The following is a 25,339-nucleotide window of genomic DNA, read 5'->3' as shown; positions in this document are numbered from 1 at the left end:
CCAGATCTGAGTCCATGTATGGAGAAAATTTTGATGTGATTTGGCTTCGTGTTCCACCCAAATCTCATCTTGAATTGTAATCCTCATGTGTCAAGGGAGGGACCTGGTGGGAGGTGATTGGATCATATGGGTTGTTTCCCCTTGCTGTGCTCGTGTTAGTGAGTTCTCCTGAGATCTGATGGTTTAAAAGTGTGTGGAAGTTCCCCCCCCCCCCACCCCCTGCTGCTACGTAAGATATACTTTTCTTCTCTTTGCCTTCTGCCATGATTGTAAGTTTCCTGAGGCCTCCCCAGCCATGTAGAACTGTGTGTCCATTAAACCTCTTTTCTTTATGAATTACCTAGTCTCAGGTAGTTCATTATAGCAGTGTGAAAACAAGACTAATACAATTTGGACAATAAATTTCAACTCTATACGTGTTTTGCAATACATGATTTAAACCCACTTTCTATTACACTTCTCCTAGAGTCATTGAGAATCACTGGTACAGATTATCTGGAGGATTATTACTTTAAATTCAGAGGGAGAGAGAAAAAAAAAAAACCAGCCCTGAGAAGTGGGAAATTAGCAGTCAACAAAGCTTATTCATTTCTAAGTAAATGTTTTACATCAGACTTATTGTACCTACATATTCAGAAAACTTTTTCTGAATCATTGTGAATCTATTTCTTAGACTTCAACTAATGCCTGTTTGTGCTTGGAACATATCTTGCTTATAATTCTAACCCAGATATAATCTAATAATAGATTACATATCAGATGCATTGGATTATCTGTTCTTTCATTTCTTCCTTCCTATCAGGGTCCAATCAAGGGACAAAAAATACACCTATTACTTAAACAGAAATTACTCAATGCAAGAATTGTTCACTGAGTATAAAATGGTTTAATAAAGAACTCAAAAGACCAGAAAAGAATACTAAGGTGTAACGGAGATAGTATTGCAGGACAAAGCCTCCATTTCTAGGGCTACAAAAAGAAAGGAAAAGTCTGGAATTATAACAACATGGAAGCTTAGAGGAGAAGCCCTGTGGAGTAGAAACTCAGCCTTCTGAGGAGAAGGGGCTGCTTATCTTGTGCTGGTGTCTCTGAGCTCAGAGGAAGAGCTCCCAGGACTGGGACCCAGCCTTTTCCACTTCTGAGAAGGAGGCACTGGCTGGCCGTACTGCTGGAGAGGGAGGGTCAGTCTACAAGTGTAATAAAATGTGCAGTCTTGATTCAGCTGCTGTTACAGTCAGGAACTGCTTTACTATTGAGGGAAAGAATCATAGCTGGGCTGACACTCACAGAAACAGGATACAGGAAAGAAGCAGCATAGAGCCTGCAGGAAACAGACATGACACGGCAAGCCTCTTCTCCTTCCTCCAGCAGTGTAGACAACCCTAGTGCCTCCTACTGAAAAAGTCTAACAGGAATCCGGATGCCCAAATGGAAAAGTGGTTTTCATAATTCTCATTATCACAAAACAGAGTATAGAAGAGTAGATTTGGTGCCAAGAAACTATCACTAAAAGTTAGCAGATATTTTTCTTTAAAATTAATTTCCTGGTTTACTTTGAAAATGACTGTCTCAGTAATTGAAAAGAATTAAGTGATTCTGACAATTATGTTTCCTTGCTCACCCATAGACCAGCCATATTAAAATTTTGCTAAATGCTGTACTTTAATTTGATTTTCTCTGTGCAGTAAAAATGGTGTTAGTATTGAAAATAATAAATCCTGGCCTAAGAGTAAGAAAATCTAAGTTTTAATCCTCCATGTACTATTTATGTGATCACTGGAAAACTATATAACATGCCTGAGATTTAATTACTTCTTGAGGATGTTATTGAATTATAAAAATGTAACATAAAATAATAATTTCCATTTGGTACTCTGACAGCCATGAAAATTCACCTTATAGACCACCAACTACAGCTGTTATGTGCTGAATTCCATCACAGCATTTGCACTGAGGCCACACTTTCCCTGGGCTGCCTCAGGCTACAGACGGCATGCAACTAGCACACTGATGTTGGCCTGTTCCCAGGAGACGGGAGACTCCTGTGATAGCCTACTTGGTCCCAGCAACTCCCCAACAACCTGATTGGATTTTCTATAGAATACATGGCATTCTAGGACACTCGTACCCAACCTTTTTTCTTTCTCCTTCACCCGGGGTGAGGCTTGCATGGTGGTCTGACGTCTCTCTCAAACTTCCATGGCTTCCTCTTCATTTTCTCTCTCCGGCTTTTCCCTAATAAGGTCCTTGCATGTCTCATCCTATCTTGGAACCTGCTTTGTAACATGGTTTGTGTTTCTTAAAATGCGATTTATGAACCCCTTTGGCCAGAATCATCTTGAGTTACCTTTTGAGATGTACCTCTCCAGGACCTATGTGAGAGGCCCCCAATTAGGATTTTCTGAGGCTGGGGAAAGCTTTCTGAATTTTTAATTAGTTCTCCAGGTTATTATTGTTAATATTAAATGTACAGCTCCACTGTCACATGAACATATCTTTCAACACTTTAATGATTTCACTCCACCCTTTTCTTGCTTGTGTGGTTTCTGACAAGAAGTCAGCTGTAATTCCTATCCCTTTCCCCTTTAGTCTGATTTTCTTTCCCTATGGCTTCTTTGTCTTTTTTTTTTTTTTTTTTTGCATGTGGTTTTGTTGTTGTTTTTCACTTAGAACATGATATACCTAGGTGTATAGATTTTTTGCTGTTATTTAGTATTTACCTGTTTTTTGTTTTCTAAGCTTGCTGGATCTGTGGTTTGGAGATAGTCATTAACTTTGGAAAATCCTTGGCCAATATTTCTTTTGTTTTTTTTTTTTTTTTGAAACCAACTCTTGCTCTGTCACCCAGGCTGGAGTGCAGTGTCATGATCTTGACTCACTGCAACCTCCACCTCCTGGGTTCAAGCTCTTCTTGTGCCTCAGCCTCCCAAGTAGCTGGAATTAGAGGCATGTGCCACCATGCCTACTAATTTTTTATATTTAGTAGAGATGGGGTTTTGTCATGTTGGCCAGGCTGGTCTCGAACTCCTGACCTCAAGTGATCCACCCACCTGGGCATCCCAAAGTGCTGGGATTACAGGCATGAGCCACCATGCCCGGCCACAATTGTTATTTCAAATTTTTATTCTGCTCCATTCTTTTTCTCTTCTCCGTCTTCTGTTATTGCAATTATGTGTATGTTGCAGCTGTTGAAATAGTCCCAAAGATCTTGGATGTCATTTATCACCAACCTCATTGTTTCTTTTCTCACCTATATTGAGTCTACTGATAAGCCCATTAGAGGCATTCTTCCTTTCAGTCACAGTGTTTTGTGACTGTTTCCTTTTGATTTTTGAGTATCTGCTTACATTACCCATCTGTTCTTTCTTTTTGACCACTTTTTCCACCAAAGCCTTTAACATATCATAATTATTTTTAAATTATCAGTCTAATTTCAAAAATCTGCATCCTATCTGAGTGATGATGATTACTTTGTCTCTTCAGATTCTGTTTTTTTTTCCCCACCTTTTGGCATGTCTTATAATTTCACATCAGAAGCTGGATATGTTTTATTTTTTATTTTTCTCTTTTTCTTTTTTCTTTTTTTTTTTTTTTTTTTTGAGATGGAGTCTCGCTCTGTCACCCAGGCTGGAGTGCAGTGGCACAATCTTGGCTGACAGCAGCCTCTGCCTCCCAGGTTCAAGTGATTCTTGTACTTCCACCTCCTGAGTAGCTGGGATTACAGGTGCCCACCACCATGCCTGGCTAATTTTTGTATTTTTAGTAGAGACGGGGTTTCACCATGTTGGCCAGGCTGGTCTCAAAGTCCTGACCTCAGGTGATCTGCCCGCCTTGGCCTCCCAAAGTGCTGCGATTACAGGTGTGAGCCACTGCACCCGGGCAAAAGCTGGATATGTTTTATCAAGTCATAGGAACTAAATAAATAAGCTTTTAGTATAAGAATTTATGTTAATCTGGTTATGAGTTATGCTGTGTTCAGTGTTGCTGTAGCTATAGGTGCCAGAGTCTTCAAGTTCCCCCAGTGTCATTTTTTGGTCACCTGTGTTTATTTTGAGTTTCCCTAAGTGCTCCTCCACAGAGAGAGCATGTGTCTTACAGCTTTTTCAGTTGTGATCCATTTTATTATACTGAAGTCCTTTTGGTGTTTTGTTAAGTCATGGAGAAGGGGGTGTATTCTATAATCTTGGGGCTAAATCTCTAACTTTTCGTGAGCCTGTGTCTCAGGGCTGTGACCTTCACAAATGTTTGTATTCCTCTGCCTCTTAACTACCTTGCCTAGCTGCTGCATTTTCCAGTGTTTTTAATCTTTTACTTTAAATTACTGACCTATTGACTTGGTTTTGATTTATTTTCTTTTTTGTTTTTTTGTTCATTAGCTGAGACAAGAAGGTTGGAGGGGACTGGAGTGTAAGAAATTTTTCCCCCACGTGGGATAACGTTCCAGCAAAATCCTTTTTTCTTCACAATAGGCTTTTGTTATGGAGAAGACTTTGGGTGTATTTCACAATGGTTACTTTTCCCCTTACTTGCCAGAGTCACAAGGGGATGTTTCATATATCTTCCTGAAGATAAAGCTCATGCAAATATAGACCACCTACAAAACTACAGCACCCAGTCTATCTTAACATTTTATCAAATAACTTAGCAATTTATCAAAGTTACCATGTAAGTATTTCTACCAATTTATGCTCCAGCTGCTTCTGCTCCAGGTACACAGATCTCAGATGTCTCTCTGGATCTCTCTCTCTCTCCTTTATTTCAGGGTAGTGGTTCTCCAATGGGCCTGAGAAAAAGTAATTGATTTTCAATTTGTCCAGCTTTTTCTTGTTTTAAAGATGAGAGAGATGACTAATAGGATCTTTACATATCAGAGATGAAACCAGAGATTACAACCACATCCCTGATTTCACAAATAAACAAATATGGATTGAGTATCTGCAACATAAAAAAAATCTATGATAGACTCTATCTCTGCCTTCAACTTCATAGGAAATATGAGACACTCACGACTCTCAAATAGCTCTGACTATCCTGTATCCTCAGATCCAAAATCTACTTTTCCCACCAGCTCCCTGGTCTGATGACCTTGGAGGATAGAACATCACAACTCACATGAAGACAAATCTCTGACATAAAGAGAGCACTTGTTTTGAAGACATGAGCTTATCCAGCCCTAGAGAAGTTTGAGGGCTAGGCTTTTTCTTATCTGAGATATGGCTTCTAAAACGTTTCCCAGCATTCTGTGTAAATCTTAGCATGAAATTTATTACATACGCATTTCTATCTTCCCACCAGTAAGTTCCTTGAGGAAAGGAACTCACTTTCTTTACATGTTTATCTTCAGAATATAGAATATGCTCTCAAATAAAAGCAGCTCCGTAAGTATTCAGAGAATAAATAAATCCCAATTTACTGTTATCAGAAAGTTTCTATTTATAAATTACTAAATATGGTTTGACCACATTTCTGGGACTAGTAGCTGTTTTTAATGAAAATTCAAGAATAAGATAAATTCCAGGCAAGTAGCCCCCATAATTTAATGTCAATATTAATAATTTAAAATGTGTGGGATATGAAATAATGATCAGTATCCACATCCCAACTAGAAATTTCTATTTAAATTAAGGAATCTTCTTATCTCCTTAAGATCATAGTTGTCAGAAATTTTTAATTGTCTTATTCTTCTTGGTACTCATATTTGATTATGCAGATCTAACATATCTGTCATTCAGTTATTAATTCTGTCTTCAATTAAGCATAGATTTATTGAGCCTAAATTAATAGGCAGAACTTTTCTAGTTGCTGGTGATAAATTAAGGAAAAAAAATATTGTCTCTTGTTTTTAAGTAACTCCAATAGTTTAGGTACAAGGAGCCTACAGATGGGAGGGTCACCTAAGACAGAAAAAGATATCACAGAAATAGCATCCTAGGAGAGGTGATGTTCATTGACATTTTGAAAAGTGTAAATATTATTGAAGGAAAACATACATACCTAAAAGTGCACAAATAATACTCGCACAGTTCAGTGAATGTATGTAGCTGCCGGGCCCGACTTGCAGACCCTGACTGAGCAACAGATGAATAAATGCACTCAGACACAGGTTTCCAGTGAAAGAGCAGGCTAGGGGACTGGACCACTCACAGAAAGAGTTGTAGCAGCCGTGGCCCTGACAAGCCAGCACTGCGGGCATTTATTCGGTACAGATTTAATGACAAAGGCCTTGAGTCAACACACTTGTGGGTAATTAACATGGTTGCTACCCCCACCCCTGAAGAGAGTAGTCCTGCATGTGGATGATCAAAGGCCACGTTCAGAGGCCTAAGTAGACTAACTTATCTAGATGAGTTTCTTTACACCTCCTTGTTATCTAAACTAAGCTTTCAAGCACTGGATAAGACAATCTGGCTGCCTTCAGCCAAATCCTTTTCTAAAGCTTTTGTAAAACCTCCTGGCCTTCCAAGAAGGTTTGCATCTTTCTACAGTTTTTCCCACCACCCTGACTGATCTCCTCCATCTCCCCCTTTTCTGTTTTTAGCATCAGGTTTTGTTGATTGAAGAATACAGATGTGTGCAGCAACAGGTTTGTTAGGCACGGCAGTTATAACTCATACTCCAGCTTTGCATCCTAGAATTAGTAAATAATGTAAGACAAACATGAGTATAATTAGCAACAGTCTTTTCCAGTCAAGGAGTGACTCCCCCCAGGAGTGGGGGTCTATCCAGGAGAGATGATCTCCTACACCCTTCCATATGGCTGTTTGTTGGGCATGTAGATCTATGGTGTTTAGGGATTTTAGAATTTTAGTTTTAAGTGGCTTTACGTCTGCTGTTAAATTGTCATGAAAGGTTCCCCAGAGGTGTTGTTTCACCTCATCTGAACTATGTATTGATTGATTTCATGGTAGAGAAGTGACACAGAAATGTTTTTGTTCCCGGTTGCAGTTTAATTGCTGTCAGAATACCAGTGCATCTTGTTGCTCCCCCACATATTCCAAGGCAGCCTTGAGGGCTTGCAGACGTGCAAGAATCTTTTGATCTATATCCTGCTGTAAGAGAAGTTCATTAGACACATTTTTGGCCAAATTATCTACAAAAGTAGCTGTTTGTACTGATTCAGTAATAGATGCTACAGCAACACTAGCAGTTGCTAGGATGACTGTGGCTGAGACTATAAAGGCTAAAAGTGTAACTATAAGTCTCTTGTGTCTCATCTGGGACAGGGCATGTTCCAAGATGGCAAGGGCAGAGGAACATTGCCAATCGCGTGTTAAATTGACTGGTAGGAAAGGCTCAGATTGTCTCCTCAACACCATGACACTAGTAATATTTAAATTAGATATATTATAATTAGAGATACAAGAAGCAAACCAAGCCTGTCCCTGCACTCGGGTCACAAACATGGAGTTTTGGGGTGTAATAGAAATATTGGTTCCCATAAGGAAAACATAAGGATGGGTAGTACAAATCAGGACTGATCAGTTTGATTATGAAAAAAAGGTCATTAGTATAACTGTGATTGGAATTATGATATGTCTCATGCCAGGTGTTAAGAGGGGTGCTAAGATATCCCAGGTACCATAAAGCTTCTTGAGGTAGCATGGACTCTACTTGGGGTCTGGGATATCTCATCTCCCTATTGGCCCAAATAATAGGAGAACAGGCCATGGCTATGAAACTGTCATTGATGCCACGATAGACGTGGACATCAGTACAATCGCCCTGCAAATGGCTGTAGGGTCTCCAGTCAAAGATGTTATAGTTGTCTAACTGGATGCTATGGGCCTGTTCCCTGTGACAGACCTCCCAGCTAAAGTGGAATCCACTACTTTCTTGGCTTTGTTTTTTAGCACAGGGAGAAATGTTTGGGAAAGTGGCATTGATTGCGTTGCCTGGTTTGAGGCTGCCTACAACTAAGACTGTTAAGGGATTTCCTTTGCCATGATGTAGCCATAATTGTGTTTGGGCAGGTACACAGTAAGGGTTAGAACTTTTATCACTTACACACAGTGGGAGGATAGTGTAGTGACATGTAGTGTTACCTGGCACCGTAGTCCAATGTGTACCATTAATGAGGAACCCTACTGGGGGTAAATCTATCCCTCCTAGCCAAGTAGTTACATTATTAGAGGCTGGGAATGGGGTGTCTGTCCAGGTGACAGGGCAAAAGAAAGTCGGATCTAAGATATGAGCCCAATAGAGTATAGCAGGTACAGATTGCAGACAAAACAAGAGCATAAAAAGGATCAATACTGTATGTGAGTTGCAATGTACAATAGAGAGCATAGCAGGGAACAGATTATCTGGAGTGAATGGTGTCGGTGTCTGTGTCTGGAGCAGGATTCGCTCAGCCTCCTGAGTTGTCCTCTTTAGCATCCCCCGTGTAATGTCCGGGACTTGTGTCGTCCGAGGAAGCTGCATTGTCTGGGGCTGCAGATCCTGTAAGGTCCTTTTCTTGATTTCTGGTACTGGGTTGAGTCCCGGCCACACCATGGTATGGTTTGATGCGTTGTGCTGGAGTTCAAAGAGGACCTGAGGGGGTGTGAACACAAGCATATCCTCTTTCCTACATTAACAATTCATTTGGACAATGCCATACATTACTGTTTACATCTTTCCATAAAACTGCAGGTTTTATGTCTTGAGACATTTTAGCAAAGTGCTTTTCTACAGCTGATTGAAATTTATCATATAAATTTTAAAAAATTAAGGGTAAATAAGGCTTGTGCTAGTAGTGTTGCAGGGTCCTTACTCATATTCCCCCTTTTTTGTTTTCTGAGCATATTTTTAAGGGTGGAGTGGGTACATTTGATTATGGCCTATCCTTGGGGGTTATACGAGATGCCTGTGGAGTGTTGGATGTTTCCCGTGAGACAAAATTGTTGAAATTGTGAGCAGGCATAAGCCAGGCCATTATCAGTTTTAATTTTTGTGAGCTGCCCCATAAATGCAAAAGCTGAAAGAAGATGTTTAGTGACATATTGGGTGGACTCTCCAGGAAGAGCATGAGCGCTAATTAAATGAGAATTGATATCAGCTGATACATGTACATATTTAAGTTTTCTAAATTCAGGGATGTGTGTAACATCTGTTTGCCATAACTGATTAGCTTTTAGTCCTCTAGGGTTAACACCTGTTGAAGGAGGGGACATGCCTGTGAGCTGGCAATCTGGGCATTGTAGGATAATTTGTTTAGCTAGTCTCTGGGTAAGTTGAAATTGTTTAGATATGTTTTTCCAGTTTGGGTGGAAAAATTGTTGCGATTGGTTGGCTTGGTCAAGCAGTGTTGTAGGTCTGCTTGATCATTGCCGTAAGCCAATGCACCTGGCAGTGACCTGTGGGCCCAAATGTGAGTAATAAAAATAGGATATGTATGTTGATCTAGCAATTGCTGAAGTTGGAGAAAAAGTGCACACAGGGTGGGCTCTAGAGTGGACTTAATGAGGGCTGTCTCAAGGTTTTGTAATAAATAAACAGAGTAAGCAGAATGACTAACAATATTGATGGGCTGAGCAGAAAAAGTCCTCAAGGCCAATATTAAGGCTCCAGCCTCAGCTCTCTGAGTGCTAGTAAATCCAGAATGAGTGAGGGAATTATGTGGTCTCCACCAAACAGCCACTTTTCCATGTTTACCAGAGCCATCAGTAAACAGTGTTAAAGCTTTAGGTATGGGGGAGTGAATTATTTTTGTAGGTAAAATCACAGGAGTACGAGATAAGAACTGAAGGAGTTTGTCAGCAAGAAGGGCATGCTCTATATGGCCTGTATAATCACAGAGTGCTATCTGCAGGTCTCTAGATAAGGGCAATACTGCTTTGAATTGTTTTTACTCAAGAGGAATTTTTATGACATCATGGTCATAACCTAGCAATAGATTGTATTGTCTGTGGCCTGAATAGATGACTTTGCTAACTAACTGGATAGAGGGAGAGAGTGTTCTAGTCCTGGTATGTGAGCAAAAAACCCATTCTAGGAAGCACAGCCCTGGGGTCATCTGTCTTATTCATCCTGTAGGAGAGTGTTTAGTGGGAGAAACAAACAATTGAACTGAATACCGTGGATCTCTATGATCCAGTTGCCTTTGAGAAACAGCTTGCTCTATCTTTTCAATTTCCCTTTGTGCTGAAGGAGTTAAATACCTAGGAGAGTCTAGGGCAGCAGTGCCTTTTAAGATAGAAAACAGATTTTATTACTTATCAGTAGTTATGCCTAAGGTAGGGCAAAGCTAGTAAATCCTGCCTAGTAATTTCTGATAATCATTTAAGGTATGTAAGTTGCTAGTATTTAATTTAACCTTTTGAGATCTTACTGACTGAGAAGTTAGTATGTACTCAACATATTTCCAAGGAGAGGATATTTGTACTTTTTCAGATGCTATGATTAAATCTTTTAACTGTGTATTCTTTACAACAGAGGCATGTAACCTTAAAAATACTGGCTCTGTTGGGGCTGCTAGTAAAATATCCATAAAATGAATAATCTTGCAATTAGGAATTTTTTTTCTACTGGGAAGCAAAGCTTGATTTACATGATACTGACACATGGTAGGACTATTTAGCATACCTTGAGGAAGCACTTTCGAGTGAAATCAGCAAACTGACCTTTCGTCATTGATTGCTGGTATTGTAAACGCAAATTTTTCTCTGTCCTGTTCTGTAAGGGGAATAGTATGTAAGCAGTCTTTTAAGTCAATAACGATTATAGGCCAATATGGAAGAATTGCTGTGGGGGAGGGGAGCCCCTGCTGAAGGGGCCCCATAGGTTGCAAATTAGCATTGATAGCATGCAAGATATGTGAAAGCCTCCTTTTACCAGACTTTTTGGGAATGACAAAAATGGTTTCACATAGCTGGCTTTTAATTGCTCCTCAACTAACTCATGGGCCCTTTGTAATTTCTCTCCCTTTAAAGGCCACTGTTCTACCCAAATTAGATCTTGAAAGAGCTGTGTCAGGGGTAGGGGAGGGATAATAACAGTGGCCATTATTAGAAAGGGGTCTGCAAAGTGACCCCCCCATTGGGCTAATAAGTCCCATCACCAAAGATTAACAAGGATGGGCATGATTAGAGGCTATATAACTGCCTTTCTTCCCTCTGAGTTACAACAGGTTAGGGGGCATGCGCTCTGCTTGGCTATGTGAGCTTCCCCGATGCTGACAATTTTTTGTTTCTGAGTGACTCAAGGCCAAGTTTCTGGCCAGTTTTGATCACTGATGATTGAACTCTCCATCCCTGTGTCCAATAAGCCAGTAAAATTTTCATTTCCAATTTTGAAGGTAATCATGGGTCTCTGATCAGTGATTAATTGGTTCCAATATACTTTTGTGGCTCCTGTGCTTCCAAAACTTCCCTTTCACCTTTCCTCTCCGTGGGCACTGGGGACCCAGTATGGTAAAAGTAGTAACTGAGCTATCTTTGATCCAGGGGGAAGAATATGCAGACTTTTACATTCCATCATAACCAATATCTCAACTTGATAGTCACTATCAGTTACCCCAGCGAGCACATTAATTCCTTTACTGGATAGGCTTGATCATCCTAGGACCAATCCCACTCTTCCCAGAGGCAGTGGGCCCCAGATCCCCGTTGCAACCCTTTTAGGGTCTTCTCCTTCTTTTAGCACTAATTAGTTGGGGCAGAGTAAGTCCAGTCCTGTGGTCCCAGTGGTGGCTTCTCTGAGAGACAGGACTGTGGGCTTTCCATCTGACCAAGGAAAGCTGCTGGCATTGCCCCAGTTTGAAGTAGGGCCTGGGGCCAGCCCCTCATGAAGTTTCCTGCCCAGTTACTTATGGGGTTGCCATTTTTATCAAATTTGGACCTGCATTGATTTGCCCAGTGTTTCCGCTTTTTACATCAGGGGCATATAGAAGGGGGTTCTTTTCCTGAATTACCTTGGTCTCTATTATTGGGGCATTCCCTCTTCACATGACCTGGCTCTCTGCATAGAAAACAGTTTCACTCCGCATAGAAAACTTTTTCACTTTAGGAGGCCTTAATGCCATAGTCAATATTTTGGCTTTGTGTGTTTCAGTCCTCACCAGTTAGTGCTCATATAAGTTCCCCAACTGTGGCTGTCTCTCCTCTGATTGCCTGCATTGCTTGTTGGCAATCCACATTAGCATTTTCATAAGCCAATTACAACAGTAAGATATCAGCAGCCTGGGCATGACTAATTTTTTCTTTTACTTGCCTGGGCTAACCGATTGATAAATTCAACAAATGGCTATTGAGGCCCTTGTTGAACATTTACAAAGGATCCCTGTTGAACTCTGCTTTTGGGAATTCAGTCCCAAGCCCTGAGAGCACACAAAGGCACTTGCGCATAGGCCTGGGGATCAAAATTTAGTTGTTGTTGTACATAGGCATGGGGACCCCTCCCCTGGAGCATGGCAGCTGTTATGTCTTGCCTGGCCAATTGATTCTGGTTGGCTTGTTCGCACAACTCATCATATTCTGCCCTGCAGAGGAGGTATTGGCTGAGCTCCAAAGTTGTTTTAGCTAGCACTGACCAGTCCCATGGGGTTATACAGAAGTTGTCTGCCAAAGGTTCCATCATTCCTTTCGTAAATGGGCTAGAGGCTCCTTTTCTTTAATGCTTTTTCTTAGCTCTTCATAAGCATTAAAAGAAATGGGTTCATGTACCTGATTGCCCTGTCGATCTTGCATTACCAGACAGGCTAAGAAATCCCCTTCTAATGCCGCTTATCTAAGACAAGGTCCCATAACTGTAGAATATCCTGTGCCTTTTCCCAATTTATTGGAGGAGGGGGCTTAGGCAAAACCTCCATTTCCTCTTTGTTATTTTGGCCTGGTGATAGCAGGGCTGAGGGATAAAGAGGTAGTAAGGTAGGTGACGGTTTCTCCTCTCACCACTTTGTAGGCTCTTCGTGTATAATGGGGCCAGAGCCACCCTAACTAAAGCCCATAATGTTAGAGATATTACTGGGACACGTTGCCCTTGCACATGATGTTGTTTAAGATTTCTCCCCACTTGTTCCCTGAACTCTATGTCTAGGGTACCTTCTTCCGGGAACCACAGGTTATGGAAAACAACAGTTTGCATTAGGTCCCTTAATTGAGCCTGTGAAACTGAGGCTCCACTAGCTTTAAGCAGCTGTTTCAATACTTTTATATACTGCTTCTGTTGTGCTAGTAACTATTGTCCCATGATCAAACTCTAGCCTGAAAAATTCACTCGAACTTGGAAATCTCAAGTGGGCACCAATGACTTACTGACTGCAGTCTCTTCACCTTCGTTTTTGAGGGTTCCTTCGTGATCTGTTGCAGTGTTCCTCACACGGGGCACCACCTGCCGGGTCTGACCTGTAGACCCTCACCGAGTGACAGATGAATAAATGCACTCAGACACAGATTTCCAGTGAAAGAGCAGGCTAGGGGACTGGGCCGCTCACAGAAAGAGTTGTAGCAGCTGTGGCCCTGACAAGCCAGCACTGTGGGCATTTATTCGGTACAGATTTAATGACAAAGGCCTTGAGTCAGCACACTTGTGGGTAATTAACATGGTTGCTACCCCCTACCCCTGAAGAGAGTAGTCCTGCATGTGGATGATCAAAGGCCACGTTCAGAGGCCTAAGTAGACTAATTTATCTAGATGACTTTCTTCACACCCCCTTGTTATCTAAACTAAGCTTTCAGGCACTGGATAAGAGAATCAGGCTGCCTTCAGCCAAATCCTTTTCCAAAGCTTTTGTAAAACCTCCTGGCCTTCCAAGAAGGTTTGCATCTTTCTACAATTTTTCTCACCACCCCGACTGATCTCCTACATGTAGCAAAGTGAAAACCAGTAGAGCTGGCACATACAGTGAAAACCAAAATGTAACTATAGCTGTACAAACACCTGCCTACCCTTTCCAATCACTTTCTTTCTCAAATTCACCATTATTCTGGTTTCTAACACCATAGATTAATTTTGTCTATTTTGAACTTTATATAAATGAAATAATATAATTTTTTTAAGGAAAGTCTATACAGGTATAAGATAGGAAAACAAGAATGGGAAATGCCAAGCAGAGGGATGGGTCTGAACAGAGGCCTAGGGGTTAGAAACCCATTCCATCAAATGGTTTCATTTCAGCTCTGTGCCTGCTTTGGGTGTCTCCCTACATTTGCAAGCCAAGGTACTTATTTGTAGAGAACTCTCTGCTCTGTCACTCATTGTCTTTGGAAACTTCTCTCTTAAAATGGAATTGAGGTGATGTTTTTTTCCCTTCTTTTCCCTATTTGCCTTTTATATACATTGTTTTTATTTTATAACATTAGTGTTTCCCATCTGTATTAGGGTTCTCTAGAGGGACAGAACTAATGGAATATATATATATACACACACATACATAAATATGTGTATACACACACACACACACACACACACACACACATATATATATATATATATATATAAAGGGGAGTTTATTAAGTGTTAACTCACATGATGACAAGGTCCCACAATAGGCCATCTGCAGGCTGAGGAGCAAGGACAGCCAGTCTGAGTTCCAAAAATGAAGAACTTCGAGTCTGATGTTCGAGGGCAGGGAGCATCCAGCATAGGTGAAAGATGTAGGCTGGGAGGCTAGACCAGTCTCTCTTTTCACATTTTTCTGCCTGCCTATATTCTAGCCATGCTAGCAGATTATTAGATTGCTCCCACCCATGCTGAGACCAGCTCAGTCAGGGAGACCCTAATCCAGCGGTGCTAGAGGAATTAAAGACACACACACAGAAATATAGAGATGTGAAGTGGGAAATCAGGGGTCTCACAGCCTTCAGACCTGAGAGCCCCGAACAGAGATTAACCCACGTATTTATTAACAGCAAGCCATTCATTAGCATTGTTTCTATAGATATTAGATTCAAAGTGTCCCTTATGGGAATGAAGGGATGGGCTGAAATAAAGGGATGGGTTGGGCTAGTTATCTGCAGCAGGAGCATGTCCTTAAGGCACAGATCGCTCATGCTACTGTTTGTGGTTTAAGACCGCCTTTAAGCAGTTTTCCTCCCGGGGTGGGCCAGGTGTTCCTTGCCCTCATTCTGGTAAACCCACAACCTTCCAGCATGGGCGTCATGGCCATCATGAACATGTCACAGTGCTGTAGAGATTTTGTTTATGGCCAGTTTTGGTAACAGTTTATGGCCAGATTTTGGGGGGCCTGTTCCCAACACACCCAGATTAAGTGTGGGACTCCCTTTCCCAGCCCACTGACTCAAATGTTAATCTCCTTTGGCAACACCTTCACAGACACACCCAGGATCAATACTTTGTATCCTTCCATTCAATCAAGTTGACACTCAATATTAATCATCACAAGTCCACCCCTTGTCAACTTGAATCCATACATATCTCCTGAGATCATACGTAATCTTCAAATAAAGACAATAATAGTCATAATTATGCCTAATATAATGCAACCTTTGTACAACTGGAAACACACCAATCCCTAACCCAAATACTATTACATAAAGTTAACAATACTTAAATGCTGATATGAAGTCAATAAATCTTACGTCACATGATAAATGAAAAGGAAAGAAAATGAAGATATTTTCTTAGTACAAATGTATGCATGCACAAATGTGTTTTCAACAAAAGAAGGAGGAAATACTCATGACAGTTACGGTCCTGGTTTTTGCAGCTGGTCACGTGGTCGTAGTTGGCATTGATGACTTCCTTCTTCTGCTATGCATTCTGTATTCCCTTTGCCTTCAGCAAGCACCTCAGCAGGTTGTGGCTTTTTTTCCTGGTGGAGTGACCCAAACTTTCATTCCTGAAGGGTTTGCGTCATTTGTAGCCCTTCCTGGATTGTGCTGTTGTAGTTTCCCATTGACCTTAATCACAGGGGATGGTAATACTAAGAGATGCCCTAATGGATCTCCTGTATTGCATGTGTACTCTTCCTTAACTCCGTTGTGGAGTAGTAGACTGATTTCATATTGATAGTCTAGGTCAATCACACCAGGCAACACTGTAACTCCTTTCTTAGCCTATTGACTTAAAGATAGGAGGAATCCAAAGTGTCCGCGTGGCAATCTTAACTTCCAGTTTAATGGAATCATCGTTATGTCTCCTGGGTGGCAGCGTTCCAAAGAACTGAGACCTCTAGGCCAGCAGAACATAATGTTATGGGAACAGCAAGCAAAAATTTTGCTAGTGCATCACTAGCGGTGATGGTGAGTGGTGCCACTTCCACTTCCACCCCTTGATTCCTGGACCCATGAATCCTGGCTATGGGAGAAAGAATATCGTATATTGGATGCTGATTCAGAGCATACATGACTTTCTGGAGAACTTTGCCCCAGCCCTGCAAAGTATTGTTACCTAGATGGTGTTGCAATTGTGACTTCAAAAGGCCATTCCACCGTTCTATCAATCCAGCTGCTTCAGGATGATGTGGGGAACATGGTAAGACCAGTGGACTCCCCTGAGCCCACTGCTGTGTTTCTTTAACCATAAAATGAGAGCCTTGGTCAGAGGCAGTAGTGTGTGGAATACCATGATGGTAGATAAGGCATTCTATGAATCCATGGATAGTAGTCTTGACAGAAACATTGCATGCAGGATAGGTAAACCCATATCCAGAGTAAGTGTCTATTCAAGTGAGGACAAACCTCTGCCCTTTCCATGATGGAAAAGGTCCAGTATAATCAACCTGCCACCAGGTAGCTGGCTGATCACCGCGAGGAATGGTGTCATATTGAGGACTCAGTGTTGGTCTCTGCTGCTGGCAAATTGAGCACTCAGCAGTGACTATAGCCAAGTCAGCCTTGGTTAGTGGAAGTCCATGTTGCTGATCCCAAGTGTAACCTCCATCCCTGCCACTGTGGCTACTTTGTTCATGGGCCCATTGGGTGATGACAGGGGTGGCTGGGGAAAGAGGCTGAGTGGTGTCCACAGAACGGGTTATCCTATCCACTTGATTATTAAAATCCTCCTCTGCTGAGGTCACCCATTGGCAAGCACTCACATGGGATACAAACATCTTCACAGTTTTTGACCACTCAGAGAAGTCCATCCACATACCTCTTCTCCAAATTTCTTTGTCACCAATTTTCCAATCATACTTCTTCCAAGTACTGACCATCCAGCCCAACCATTGGCTACAGCCCATGAATCAATACATCCAGCAAATCTGGATGTATTTCTCCTTCCATGTAAAGTGGACAGCCAGGTGCACTGCTCGCAGTTCTGCCCACTGGGAAGATTTCCCTTCACTGCTGTCTTTCAGAGATGTCCTAGAAGGGGGCTGTAGTGCTGCAGGTGTCCACTTTTGGGTGGTGCCTATATATTGTGCAGCTGTGAACGAGGCCCTGGTCTTCTCTTCCGCTATCAACTGATCATAGGGAACTCCCCAGGATGCCATCGGTGCAGGCTAGGGGAGAGAAGGCAGGGTGGCAGGAGTGGAGACCATGGTAATTTGAGCCACTTCCTCATGTAACTTGTGTCTTCAGGACTCGTTCAAGCCTGATCACGTATATACCACTTCCATTTGATGATGGAATGCTGCTGTGCATAACCCATGTTATGGCTAGATGGGTCAGAAAGCACCCAGTTCATGATAGGCAGTTCAGGTTGCATGGTGAATTGATGACCCATAGTCAAACGTTCAGTTTCCACCAAAGCCCAATAACAGCCCAAGAGCTGTCTCTCAAAAGGAGAGTAGTTATCTGCAGAAGATGGCAGGACCTTCCTCCAAAAACCTAGAGGCCTCTGCTATGATTCACCTATGGTGACCTGCCAAAGGCTGCAAACTGCATCCCTATCTACCACTGACACCTCAAACACCATTGGATCTGCTGGGTCATATGGTTCAAGTGGCTGAGCAGCTTGCACAGCAGCCTGGGCCTGTTAGAGAGCCTTCTCCTGTTCTGGACCACACTTAAAACTGGAAGCCTTTTGGGTCACTCCATAAATGGACCAGAGTAATATACCCAAATGAGGAATGTGTTGTCTCTAAAACCCAAATAAGCCCACTAGGCATTGTGCCTCTTTCTTGGTTTTAAGAGGGGCCAAATGCACCAACTTATCCCTCACCTTCGAAGGGACATCTCAACAGGCTCCACACCACTGGACCACTAGAAATTTCACTGAGGTAGAAGTTCCCTGAATTTTAGTCAGATTTATTTCCCATTCTCTGGCACACAGGTGTCTCACCAATAAGTCCAGTGTGTTTTCTACTTCTTGCTCACTGGATCCAATCAGCACAATGTCATCAATGTAATGGACCAGTGTGATACCTTACGGAAGTGAAAAACAATCAAGTTCTTTCCAAATAAGATTATGACACAAAGCTGGAGAGGTGATATACCCCTGAGGTAGGACAGGAAAGGTATATTGCTGGCCTTGCCAGCTGAAGGCAAATTGCCTCTGGTGGGCCTTATGGACAGGAATGTAGAAAAAGGCATTTGCCAAGTCCGTGGCTGCATACCAGGTACCAGGAGATGTGTTAATTTGCTCAAGCAATGAAACCACACCTGGTACAGCAGCTGCAATTGGAGTCACCACTTGGTTAAACTTATGATAATCCACTGTCATTCTCCAAGATCCATCTGTCTTCTGCACAGGTCAAATGGGAGAGTTGATCATGGATGTGGTGGGAATCACCACCCCTGCGTCTTTCAAGTCCTTGATTGTGGCACTCATCTCCTCAATCCCTCCAGAGATGTGATATTGTTTTTGATTTACTATTTTTCTAGGTAGAGGCAGCTCTAATGGCTTCCATTTGACCTTTCCTACCATAATAGCCCTCACTCTACCAGTTAGGGAGCCAATGCAGGGGTTCTGCCAGCTGCTAAGTATGTCTATGCCAATTATGCATTCTGGCACTGGGGAAATGACTGCAGGATGAGTCCAGGGACCCACTGTAAGTCGGATCTGAGCTAAAACTCCATTAATTACCTGACCTCCATAAGGCCCTACTTTAACTGGAGGACCACAATGATGTTTTGAGTGGGTGTTATTATTCTAATTTTATATGTGAAGAACCTGAGTTACAAAATGCTCTCTTAGTGGTAGAATCTGAACTCAAACCCAGGCAGTCTGACTCTTATGCCTGTGCTCTTAACAAGTCAGCCATGGTCAATGGATAGGATTGGAGACTGTTAGCTAGAAGCTATATTAAATTTTTAAAAAATATCAACCTTGTCTTGAAGTGGGTACTCTTCATAATTAAGTTCTCATTGAGCTGCTATCATGTAGCCCAACCATACCAATATAAGAGATGCTTCCTGAAATTTGAGAATAAAGCAAGGAGGTAAATGCTCCAGGGCTAAATTGTAGTAGAAAAAAATATAGAGAGAGATAGGTAAGTAGTTAGATAGATATGTAAGTAGACAGATAGATACATAGATAGATACTACTATAATAGTACATAGCAGAGAATTTTATATAAACAGCAATCATTAAAAGAAGCTGAAAATAAGAGGAAGATGTTTGTTTAAGCCTTGAAATATTGGAAGGAGTTAAATAGGCAAGGAGAAAAGGAGAAAACATTTCAAATAAAAAATGATGTGCTAATGTGTTGTGCTGATGAAGCCCCTGGGATATAAGAATACCCACAACACTTGAGCTCAGAAGGAGGGGGAGATAAAGATGCAAATACAAGATGAAGCATCCAAAATCTTCAGCGAGATCCAACATGAAGCATCAGATATGTAGTCACTTAGTATAATCCAAGAAAGATCCAAGAAATATCCATAAAGATCCAAGATGGAGCATCAAATCTGCAGTCATTTGTTGTAATTCAAGAAAGATCCAAGAAATATCTAGAAAGATCCAAGATGAAGTGTCAAGTTTGTAGTCACTTACTGGAAAATGTAAGTTATACTTTTGTATGAATAGTTTGGAACCTGAAAAGAATTTACTGAACATTGCTTATAATATCTCATGCTTCAAGTGGCAACACTAGGAACCCCAGAAGATATTTTAAGAGCATGTATCTATGGGCCTCTAAAGTGATTTTTTTCTCAATATTTTTCAAATTTTATTATTCCTGCTTCTTCCATGTTATCTGTTAAACTTAATAGATCTATTTATAATTTGCTTATAAAGAAGGTACCATAAAGCTCTAAATTGGTTATAATTCCCTGATCATACAACCTGCAGACTGTGGAATAAATAGGAATTTTTTTTCTGCTTCATTGACCGACACCTGCCATGACAGATTTTCTTCTGTGGAAACTTTTATTTGGGGTGGAGTTTGGGGCTGGATGACAGAGAAATGATGAAAGGAGCAAAGATTTAAAATAGACACTGCTTGTGAATCCTCTGCAAATGAATGCACACCTACCTTCATTAGCTATTCCAGCCTCTCACAAAATTGGCAGCTGTGGGCAGTGAGATTACCAGTTGAGTGGTGCTGATGACCTGCTTAGCTCAGCAGATAGGAGGTGAGAGGCCTGTGGTGTAGTTACACCTGCAACTTGGAGATAAAGATAGGCCTAGGCTGGGTTTCAGACAGCAGACTCATTGAAAAATACTAGATGTGGCTGCTTACCTGATATTTGGTACAAAGTCTTCTGTTGGTTTAGAGAAAAGAAATTCTTAGAAAAGAAAATCTGTAATATAGTTTATGTTAATAATATTAATATAGGATTATTCAACTTACAGTTTCCTAATATAACAAAAAGAAGATCCAAAATAAAATTTAAATACTTCTTATTCCCAGAGGAAAAAATAAAAAAATAAAAAGGACAATGGGACAGTGTTCAGTATGGGTGAAGATCTCCCTTCTTCTTTTTGTTCTTTTCATCCTTCTCTGGACACTTTTGTCAGGGTCTCCTCATCTCCTCCCTGCCAAGGACTAGTTGCTTTAGCCTAGATCTTTGTTTCCATCTCCTCTGTCCTCTCAAGATTGGAGGGCTCCATAGAGCAGGCAGCACCCCTTCCTTGGGACAGGTTTTGTTAAAATGAGTACTGATGCTGCTTAAACCCAATGTCCCAAGACCTGCTTTCATGGTCATTGAGATTCCCAAATGAGGTAGCTACAGATGAGAAAGGATTTCAGGACATTATTTATCATTTTTGGAACTGAAATCTCCTCAATAAAGGACACATGGTATAGTGGCCAAACACTGCTTTGGAAGTGAAGAGGTACAGCTTTTGGCTCTTAATTTGTTCCTTAACCCAGTTTTTTGTGTTTTTTCTTTTTGTTTTTTTGTTTTTTGTTTGTTTGCTTTTATTATACTTAAGTTCTAGGATACATGTGCACAACGTGCAGGTTTGTTACATATGTATACATGTGCCATGTTGCTTTGCTGCAGCCATCAACTCATCATTTACATTAGGTATTTCTCCTAATGTTACCCGTCCCCCATCCCCCCACCCCACGACAGGCCCTGGTGTCCAAGTGTTCTCATTGTTCAATTCCCACCTATGAGTGAGAACATGCGGTGTTTGGTTTTCTGTCCTTGCGATAGTTTGCTGAGAATGATGGTTTCCAGCTTCATCCATGTCCCTGCAAAGGACATTAACTCATCCTTTCTTACGGCTGCATAGTATTCCATGGTGTACATGTGCTACATTTCCTTAATCCAGTCTATCATTGATGGACATTTTGGTTGGTTCCAAGTCTTTGCTATTGTGAATGGTGCCACAGTAAACATACGTGTGCATGTGTCTTTATAGAGGACACAAACAAATGGAAGAACATTCCATGCTCATGGATAGGAAGAATCAATATCGTGAAAATGGCCATACTGCCCAAGGTAATTTATAGATTGAATGCCATCCCCATCAAGCTACCAATGACTTTCTTCACAGAATTGGAAAAAACTACTTTAAAGTTCATATGGAACCAAAAAAGAGCCTGCATTGCCAAGACAACCCTTAAGCCAGTTCTTTAAGTTCTTCCAGAGTGGTCTGGGGACCAGCAGCATCAGGATCACCTGGGAACTTGTTAGAAATAAGTACTTTCAGAAAACAACACAGCAGTTTCTAAAATAATTAGAAATAGAACTACTGTATGATTTAGCAGTCCTTCTTCTGGAGATATAAATATACAAAGGAAATGAAGTCAGTCCGTTGAAGAGATATCTGCAGGCCCATGTTCATTGTGTGTTCATTATTCACAGTAGCCAAGATACGGAAACAACCAAAGGGTCTGTTAACAGATTAATGGATACAGAATTGTATTATATACATACAATGGAATATTAATTAGCCTTAAAAAGGAAGGAAATTCTGCCATAGATGAACCTGGAGCACATTATGCTGTGCAAAATAAGCCACATAGAGAAAGCAAACATGCTATGATGTGTGTAATCAAAGAACGTCGAATTCATAGCAGGAAAAAATGAAATGGTAGTTGCCAGGGGTGGAGGGACAGAGGAATGGAAAGATATTGGACTATAGTTAGTAATAGTTTATTGTACACTTGAAATTTGCTAAAAGAGTAGATATGAAGAAAAAAGTAACTTTGTGAAGAGATGAATATGTCAGTTAGCTGGACTGTAGTAATCAGTTCACTATGTATATATGTATGAAAACATCATATTGTATGCCTTAAATATATACGATTTCAATTAAAACACTTTAAAAAATAAATGAAAAGCAAAGGATCAATTCCTTGAATTTAACTATTTTAAAAGTTAGAAAAAAAAAGAAATACTCTTTGATCTCATACAGACCTAGTGAATCAAAATTTTGGGTGTGGGGCCCAGCAATCTGTGCCTTAGCAAGGTCTCCAAATGATTCTGAAGCCCACCAAAGTTGAGAACTTTGCCTAAATTTCATTTTAAGTAAAATAAAAAGGATTAAACTTAATAATATTCTAAATCCATCTAATTCTTAACAATCTAAGATCCTAAACTTTTGTAAGTCTCTCGACTACTGACCAAAAGAGACTTGGCTAGGTTAGCTGTACCTGGGGAATCAGGGCTTCTGGAATGAGTCAAGCAGTGTGTAACTGCTGCGTTGACACGTAGCACCTAGCAAATCTCACAGTAAACATTAAGATTTCTCAAGTGCTATAATTCTTTAATTCACAGCATAATAAACAGACCTAGTTCTATTAAAAACATACTCCCTTAATACCACTCAGAGTTATATATGTCATTTATAATATGATTTCTTTTGCTTTATCAGAAAAAGAAAATATGGTAAGTAAATTGCCAGTTTTTAATGATCTGGAGAAGCTCAGAATTCAGGACCATATTTGACCGCTCCTCAGTATGAACCATTAAGTATTTAACAAGTATTTAAGATGATGATAAAAAGTGGAATCAAATAATTTTAGCTGTAACCATCATGAAAAATATGAACAGAGAAATTATTAAAGAGAAATACCTCTATTGCACTAGATGGAAACCACTACTTAACTTAAAAATAGGCATTTGAGAAAAAGGGATTCTTTCAAGAAAGAGCAAAAGCAACCACAAAAATAATACCCCTCTTTACAAGCCAGAATTCAGAAAAGATGTCAGTTTCTGTGATCTTTGCCAAGGGGAGAGCCCATGTACCCTCTTACCAGCCCAGCCCAGAGGACGGGATAGTGGGTTCTGAATGAGGGAAGGAGGCTCCAGGCAGCTGGAGAATAGACAGAAGAAAACACAGCGCATTAGGCAACCTAATTCAGAAGGATAATCAGGTTTGTGCTGAAGACGATCCCTATAGCCATTCTTCATCTTTATTCCTGAAAATTTTGAAAAGCAGCTATTCACTCCAGGCCTTCAGCCACTGATAATTGCAGAAGCTTTTTCTGGGTGTGTCTGCCCCTATATTTTGGCAGCAGTGAAGTTTCACTTGAACCTCTACTTTCAATGAACTGTTAATAGTAGGACAAAGTAAATCTAGTTTCTTTATGTTGATGTTTTTTGAAAAAGCAATGGAAAGCCATAGGCTTTTCTCGCCTTAGATTTTATATTAGCACCAATATGAACTTGATTTTGAGCATCAGCCAAAGGCAAATATTAACCAGAGGGTAGGTTAAGTATAATTCATCAGGCCTGAACCTAAGCCTATGTGTGTAGTAAGAAAAGGTTGACACACTGCACAGGTATCTCCTCAGAAACGGCTTCCTTTCAGGTAAGCTAACTTTGCTTACACAAATAAAAATCAGCATCTCTGGAAAGTACTGCACTTCAAGACTATCATAACTGCAGTTCCTTAAGATCCATGTGAAAATCATACATAAATTAATGAAAGACAAAATTCTTAGTTTAACTTACTTCTCTTAAGACAAGTCACAAGCATGATAGCAGTAGTGGACTTTTGATCCAGACAGGGTCCCAGCACCACTGCTTCCCAAGCCAAAGACAGTTTGCAACTTACTTACCCTCTCTGTGTCTCATTGAATTCAGCCATAAAGTGTAACAAATGGAAACACTGTAAAAACTAAGCAGCAGTAGAGAAAGAATATCTCTTGTGTGATACCTACTTAAAATGTGCTCAGTATATATTAGTTATCTTCCTTTCCATAAAGAGAATTTCCTTCACAATATCCCCATGTAAGATCTTCAGTTCAACACAATTGTAGTGTAGCAATTTTCCTCCCTCTCTCTGTCTATCTCCCCACCTCTTTCTTACTCTCTCTCTCTCTCTGATATGGTTTGGCTGTGTCCCCACTCAAATCTTCTCTTGACTTGTAGTTCCCAGAATCCCCACATGTTGTGGGAGGGACCTGGTGGGAGGTAATTGAATCTTGGGGACAGTTACCCTCATACTGTTCTCGTGATAGTGAGTGAGCTCTCACGAGATCTGATGGTTTTATAAGGGGCTTTTCCCCCTTTTGCCTGGCACTTTTCCTTGCTACTGCCATGTGAAAATGGACGCGTTTGCTTCCCCTTCCATCATGATTGTAAGTTTTCTGAGGCCTCCCCAGCCATGCTGAGCTGTGAATCAATTAAAACTTTTTTCTTTATAAATTACCCAGTCTCTAGTATGTCTTTATTAGCAGCATGAGAACAAACTAATAAATTGGTACCAGATAATGTGGTACTGCTGTAAAGATACCCAAAAATATGGAAACAACTTTGGAACTGGGTAACAGGCAGAGGTTGGAATAGTTTGGAGGGCCCAGAAGAAGATAGAAAAATGTGGGAAAGTTTGGAACTTCCTAGAAACTTGTTGAATGGCTTTGACCAAATGCTGATAATGATATGGACAATAAAGTTCAGGCTGAGGTGGTCTCAGATGGAGATGAGAAACTCGTTGGGGACTGCAGTAAAGATGACTCTTACTATGCAAAGAGACTGGCAACATTTTGTCCCTTCCCTAGAGATCTGTAGATATACACAAGGATGCTGAGTATAAAGATATGAAATCGATAGGACATTATACGTAGAGGCAATAGAAAACTTTAACTGTCTAAGATAAAGAAAATTATAAAACAGAG

At 40.8% G+C, this 25,339-nt stretch overlaps 1 long non-coding RNA gene across 2 annotated transcripts in view; it reads left to right on the top strand.

Moving 5' to 3' along the window:
• LOC109027283 (uncharacterized) overlaps positions 1–25,339 on the top strand; it is a 464,512-nt gene that overhangs the window by 36,170 nt on the left and 403,003 nt on the right. The window lies entirely within an intron of this gene.

The sequence above is a fragment of the Gorilla gorilla genome, chromosome 5, assembly GCF_029281585.2.
Source record: "Gorilla gorilla gorilla isolate KB3781 chromosome 5, NHGRI_mGorGor1-v2.1_pri, whole genome shotgun sequence".
In the NCBI taxonomy this organism is placed as follows: Eukaryota; Metazoa; Chordata; class Mammalia; order Primates; family Hominidae; genus Gorilla; species Gorilla gorilla.
Note: the sequence above shows the minus strand (reverse complement) of the source record. Positions and strands in the feature narration are given on the sequence as shown.